The 6,982-nt window shown below is 40.2% G+C and overlaps 1 pseudogene; it reads left to right on the top strand.

Annotated features, from left to right (window-relative positions):
- The first annotated feature begins 2,285 nt into the window (after window positions 1-2,285).
- LOC149138711 (protein-tyrosine-phosphatase MKP1 pseudogene) lies at window positions 2,286-3,890 on the top strand (annotated as a pseudogene).
- The last annotated feature ends 3,092 nt before the right edge of the window (window positions 3,891-6,982 follow it).

The following is a 6,982-nucleotide window of genomic DNA, read 5'->3' as shown; positions in this document are numbered from 1 at the left end:
ACCTGCTACCTGAATATCTCAATGAGTTGCAGTAAGACACAGTGCTGGATAGGAAGGTGAGAACAACCCACAGGGGAGATGTTCAGTACCTCAAGATTGGGCTCAAAGGTTCAAAGGCGAGCATCGCAAAGTGGATTGAGATTGGACAAGTGAGAAAGTAATACCCTCACTTGGTCAATGCTTGAAAACCAACTTTTGGTGGTCTAAAAGCTTTTTCAGTGGGAAGGACGTGATCCAAATTGGATCCATAGAAGACTGTCAAGGAACCATGACTGTATCAGGTCGGGAAAAATCTCTAAAGAATCCAAAACAGCGATCAAAAACACCTTGAACCAGTGGCAATGGCAGCCAACGTGGAACGACGAGGACCTCGGTCAAAGCACGCTGACCGAGGCCCATGGAGACTGCATAGGAGGTCAAAATAGCCCCTGGGAGCCCTGAATCGGGAGAAGGTGGTTTTTGATGCACGATTAACACTTAGCTAGGTGAACAGGGCCGTGAAGGAGGTAGCCTGAGCACATGGACGCATGGGAAGCCGGAGAACCGCGGGCAGAAAGGAGAAAGAACTGAAAGTACAAAAGCGAGACCCGCACTCTGGAAAGCGATGGTTTTGATCGGGGTGCCCTCAAACGGTAAGAGGTTTTGGACGAGAACAGAGCGATTCCATTCATCGATCGACGCATGGCAAGCGGAGGTGAGAGAAAACTGCCATTGATCGTGCGCTATCGATCGAGCAAGTCAACCGTGCAAAACGTGCATATGGGTCGGATCTGGAGGCCCCAGATCGGACAACTGAGATCGCGCCCGATGGAGGAAGTGGAATCGACGAAGGAATACGCCGCATTTTAGAAGGATTTGGAATCCATTTGACCGCCACGGTGGAGGAAGAACACATCCACGACGTAACTGAAGAAACGAACCGATGAAGCATGCTGGCGCCATTTAGAGGAGGACATGTGGCCACTCCCTAAGTGCTGATGATGACGCCGAACAAGGAACTCCAAGCACAGCTGCAGAAGGTGAATCGACAGAGGCGGAAGAGGAACTGAATAGGCATTGGAACGAATGGCTAAAAGCCATGAACAAAGACAAAATACATAGTCAGAGTTAGATAGTTACTGAGAGAGTCAGTCTGAGAGACGAAGACAGAGAGACCAAAATCCCAAGAGGAGGACGAAACACAGAGAACAGAAAAGCAAAGCAGAAGAGACAGAGGTCGAGCTAACCAGAGGTAGCATCGAGCACCAGAGAGCTTGAAGATTCGAGCCATCCCATAGAGGATCTGTTCGAGCTGAGCACCACATTGGGCTCTTGCCATTGTAGACCAGAAGGTCACAGAGCTGTTAGGAAGAAGAAGAGTCTATGCACTCCAGTGGCTTGGGGAATCCAAGAACCACCCTACCAAGCAAAACCTGCTTCAGGAGAACTCACATTGAGTCCCTGTATTGTAATTATCTGATTAAAGGCACAATAAAACAAGGCCACCATTAAAAGTTGGACCAGAGATGTAGCCTTGGAGAATATGGTGAACTGCTTATTAATTTCTTGTGTCTTTGTGTTTGCTTACTGTATTTCTCTATTGTCTTTTCAGTTTATTGTCTGTGTATTGGCAATCTGATCGATCCATTGCTTCAATAACACAGAACACACACACCAGCACATGAGTCTATAATACCTTTAAACAATAAATCTTTAACTAATGTCACTCATAGGGTGAATATCAGATCACCATGGCACTTGGCAGTCAATTACTACAATTCCTGCAGCATCAACAAACATAGTGTATAAGTGATCCATTTCAGTGTTAAGTTTTAAGTAGCAGATTGAACCAGGATCACCACACAACATATTCGTGCTTCTTGTAAATTGTGCTGCTTCATTTGTAGAAGATCATAAGCAAAAAGTGCACTTGTTTTCTCTCTAAAGCCCACATATGAGTCCAAAGACCCATAAACAGGACCTATTAAGTCCAAATCCCTAGAATATGGCAGCTTGGAAAAATTAGTCATGAGAAGTGGGGTGTTAGGGTAAAACTTGACGTTTCAACATTGGGACCCACACTTGTTCTTTTTCATGTCTGCTGCCTACCTTGCTTTTATTATTAACGTTGGGAATAAAGGGCAGAGTTGCCCAGAAAGTGTCAACTCCTCCAGTGGGGTCGGGATTATTCATCATCATGTGTTTGATGTGTATTGTATGAATAAATGCTCCCCTTCAAGCATTTTTGTGGTAGGTGAAATCCACTTGTGCATTCAAACCTTAAATTTTTAAGGGACTCTCATGTCATGAATTGGGGTAAAGAACAAGACTTTGAGTTGGAAGCAGGATTTTCAGGGACTGAAGAGAGCAAAGAAAAGGTAAGAGAGAGAGGGGGCATGGTAGGGGAGGATGCAAATGGTGATGGGGACAACAAGGGAGAACGAAAAATTCCTAATGTTCAGAAGACGTTTTGGAGGTCTATCTCATGGTTGTCCTCTCGCTCTGCACCTACAAGTCCTGCTACCTGCAACCATGGAGACGTGAAGTCTTCTTTCTAGCTACAGGTAGAGGTGCTGAACATTACAAACCGAGGACCTCCTCTTACTCCTTGGTCACAACAACTCAATAAAGTGAGGTCGGCCCTTCCACCGCTGCAACCCATATCCATCACTAGAAGAAGCTTGGATGAGTGGCAAAAGGCAAGGTCGGATGACATTGGAGAATGGTTGACTCCAGCTACCCCTCGAGAGAAGAAGGATGGTAGTAATTTGAGAAAATGGGACAAATATGAGGCTTGATTTGTGTTCTGTTCAAACAAATGCAGAACCCACAAAATTTCAGGTCAAGAGGGAGAAATTCACCTTCTTTGATAGGGATTGCTCAAGAGTGGCAGATCATATTTACTTGGATAATGATGCAGTCGCCAGAAACAGAGAGATTCTTGAAGAGAATGGCATCACCCATGTGCTGAACTATGTTGGATTTGTATGCCCATAACATTTCAAAAAAAAAATTGATATATATGACATTGTGGTTACAAGATTCTCCATGTGAAGATACAACGAGTATATTGTATGATGTATTTGATTATTTTGAGGAGGTAAGTGAGCAAGGTGGGAGAGTGTTTGTCCATTTTTACCAGGGTGTATCCCGCTCAACTTCATTGGTTATTGCTTATCTCATGTGGCGGAAAGGTCAGAGCTTCGAAGATGTTTTTCAGTATGTAAAAGCTACACGGGGTATCACATCCAAATATTGGTTTCGCATGCCAGTTACTACAATGTCAAAAGAGGGTGCATGCAGCACCATTGAGTCCAAACTCTCTGCTAAGAGTGTATAGAATGGCTCCACGTTCACCCTACGATCCATTACATTTAGTTCCAAATATTTTAAATAATCCTTCACTAGCTGCATTGGATTCCAGAGGTGCATGTATTGTTCACGTGCCTTCTGTAATTTATGTGTGGATTGGACAAAGTTGTGATCAAACGATAGCTTTAGCAACAAATGGTTCTGCATTCCAAGTTGTAAGATATGAGCGAGCTCAGGGGCCTATTATTACTGTCTTAGAAGGAGAGGAAAACCGTGAATTTTGGGATGCTCTCTACAAGGCCCCTCGTCGTTTAGAGAAACCTGGAATGGGTACACAGGAATCTAAGGATCTCTTAAAAGGTCATGCAAAATAATTTAGGCTTTATGTCAGGAATAAGAGGGTAGAATCATATGATGTAGATTTCGAGCTGTTCCGAAGAGCAACTGTGGGAGGGGTTGTGCCCCCTGTTCCCTCTTCAAGAGTTGTATCTGAAACTCGTCTTCCAACAAGAAAAAATGGTTGGGGAATTCTGCATCATAAATTTGTGGCAGGAAACATGAAAGGATTGGCTACTACAGTTTCAAATATAGTTTCATAGGAAAACATGCAAAATTGCATCGAGTCTACCAAGCAGGACATAAAACTATCGTCTATTGATATTTCAACATCTTCATCTTCTACTCAGTCTTCACCAAGTTCCATTTCCTCAGATTCTAAATTTAGTTCAAAATCTCCTTCACCTACTCCATCGTCTCTTCCTTTTACTCCCTCTTCTAGTTCCTCTGTTTCTTATTCCCCATCCTCTTCATCTCATTCACAGTATCCAGTTCCAAATTCAATGGAAACTTTTGAGAGATCTCTGAATCCTTCGCACATCAGTACAAAGACTTTTCCGTCAAAAGTATCTCCAGTGTCTTTGGCACAAATGTGGGGGAGTGTTTCCCCTTCCTTACAACTGCCAGTGTTAAGCAAAAAAAATTCTTTTCTTGGTTCCAGAGTTTTGTCAAAAGGGTCTCAAGCTCATCCTTGTGTTGACGAGAGGGAGATAGTTCAGAAGGAAGGAAGTCAAAATTCTGGAGTTCAATATGATCTGCCTCATGTACCATGCGAAAGATCATGCCATGAGAGAGAAGATCATATTTTAGACTGCTGTAATTCAAGGTTCCCAATATTTGGCCTGAATATAGATACTTCCTCGGAAGGAAATTCAGTTAGTCCTAGTGAAGTTATGATTGATGCTTGTATAGAAGAGAACAAGTCACCTTGCCCTATTAAGCCAGAGCAGAAGAGTAGCTATAAATGGACACAACCAATGTTGTATGATTGGCCCAAGTTAGAAATCATAGACATGTTTGATATAGTCGATCTTGATTCTTGTACAATTTTCCTTCTTCTAGTACCTAGCCAAGGACATGAAGATCCAGAATATGCAAATGAAGTCTATGTGTGGGTGGGTTGCGATTTGATTGCCGAAATAAAGGAATGAAGTCAACAACAACAATGACGGGGGAGAAACAAGTGAAGTTTATTGGATGAAAATTGGACGTCAATTCCTCGAGCAAATGGATTTAAAGACGGATACTCCTATCAGGGTATGCACAAACATTCTCAAACTCTGCTTAGTATTTGCAATTTTTCAATTCCTTAGATTGTTGCAAGTTGGACATTTAGTGTTTTGTAATAATTTAAGATATTATTTCAAATCTATGGTTTGATTAGTGAGGTTTTTTTTTCAATGCTTTGTTTTCACTGTAGAATCAGTGAATGGTTTCTTCATCTTTATTGAATGAATTGCCTCTTTATCCATAAGCATATCAGGGAAAATTTCCAAGTCTACTATATATTCTTTGTTTTCTCCTTACCCCTTGTTTGTGTTTTTTAATCAAACTGGTGTGATTAGTCAAAACATTCAGCATGAACTAGGAAAGAAAGAGAATAAAACGCGTTGCATGGCTCATTTTAGTACATTATAGATTCTAAACACTATTTTGGACTACCTAATCCCATAAAAAATTCAATTGATGAATCTGCACGCAGTAGGGAGGACTATTATGCAGCAAGTTGTCAATTCTATGAAATACAAGAGCTAATGCCAAATTTAAATAAGATGAAAAACTGGTAGTTTTAAACTTTTTGTTCCTGCATCTACAAAAGTCAGAATCTGTGGGTTTAGAACAGAAATCTAAGGGCTAATGATGGTTGAAAGGAGTGTGCTATATAAGCTACCATTAGCTACTTTAGGAGTAAGTTAGAAATAAGTTGGATGCTAGTTGGAAAAATAGAAAGTGTGAGTCTAAGCCAATTTTTTCTATGAGAAATATCATTATATTTCATATGATGAATATGCATGTTTCACTCCTCGAGGGACTGCTTGAAGCCATTTCAACAAATATTATTGTCTCGTTTGTGGGAATTGAATCTGGGTGGGGAGGATGGCTATCATTCCTTCCAACCACCCAAGAAAAACCCAATGGACAAGTTAAAGACATTAGATTTGTACTCCCAACAATTTTGGGTATACAATGTTTGCAAAAACCAAACATGGCTTTTAATAATGACTTTTTTTTTAAGGGAAAATATTTAAAAATGAAACACTCTGAATTAGCCAAGATTATACCTATTCATCAAATGGACATTCGTATTGTTTTTCGTCCAGAACCGATAGAAGGTGGTTGTTGTATGTAGTGAAGAAGATTCATACAGAGATTAAATCCTGAGGAACAAGAAACCATTGTATGCCATTTTCATGAGATGTGAGGCCCCCTCATACATTGCACAAATTTTTTCAATGAGTTGCAGTCTGCCAGAAATTCCTTAAACTCTCAATTAAAATCTCTAGTCGATTCTAGGACATGTAATTTCATACTGTAAATTAAACATCTATATGTACTGCTAAAACTAAAGAAACATGAAAACAGTTGAAAGGCACTATTGATATGTGATTATTTCTCGGTAAGTGAAATGCTGATGTAGATGCCATGCATTGTCAGTCTGATTTTTAAATATAAATTATGTAATTTTTTTTATGTCAGTGTTGATTATCAATATATTTTGTCATATAAAATGTTATTGTTTCAATCTTTTGTGATTATGGTATTTTGTAAATATTTTTGTAAATAATTAATTTAAGAGAAATATGAAGAATCATTGGACCTCTTGAAAGATGAAATCAAAGGTCACTTCATCTTGTATTTATAAATGGCTAAAACACCATGCATGGAGTTACTCATTCCCGACCTAACAATGGTATTAGAATAAGGTTGTTGTTTTTGATAACTCCATAATTTGGAGCTGGTTTTCTTCCCTCTTCAGTTTGCTCCATGGCTATAGAGTGCCCCCTCCAACTCTCTCTACGCATACTTTCCGACCTAAGAAAACTAGCAATATAGCCCACTAGGAACTGAAGCCTAGATTTGGAGCTTTTCCTTTTTATACTCTTCTTTATGTAAACACCACATATATCATATTGACTCTATTGTGGAGCAGATCTACACAGGGAAGTGGACCCGATTTTGAAAGCGTTTGGACCTCAAAAAAAAAATCGCCACCAATTTGTTGATATCAACAAAAGGCCCTCCACCAGACAAGATTCCAGTTTTTGTGTTTCAAAGCTCGGAAAGATGCGAATGGAAGGCTTGTTGATTAAAGAGAGGCAATTCAGATAAATTACTGAAAGAGAAGCTGCAATTT

This window comes from Pinus tabuliformis, chromosome X (genome assembly GCF_031772625.1).
Source record: "Pinus tabuliformis cultivar Carrire ecotype Pingquan chromosome X, CPIR1, whole genome shotgun sequence".
NCBI lineage: Eukaryota > Viridiplantae > Streptophyta > Pinopsida > Pinales > Pinaceae > Pinus > Pinus tabuliformis.
The sequence above is the reverse complement of the archived record's forward strand: the minus strand, read 5'-3'. Positions and strand labels throughout refer to the sequence as shown.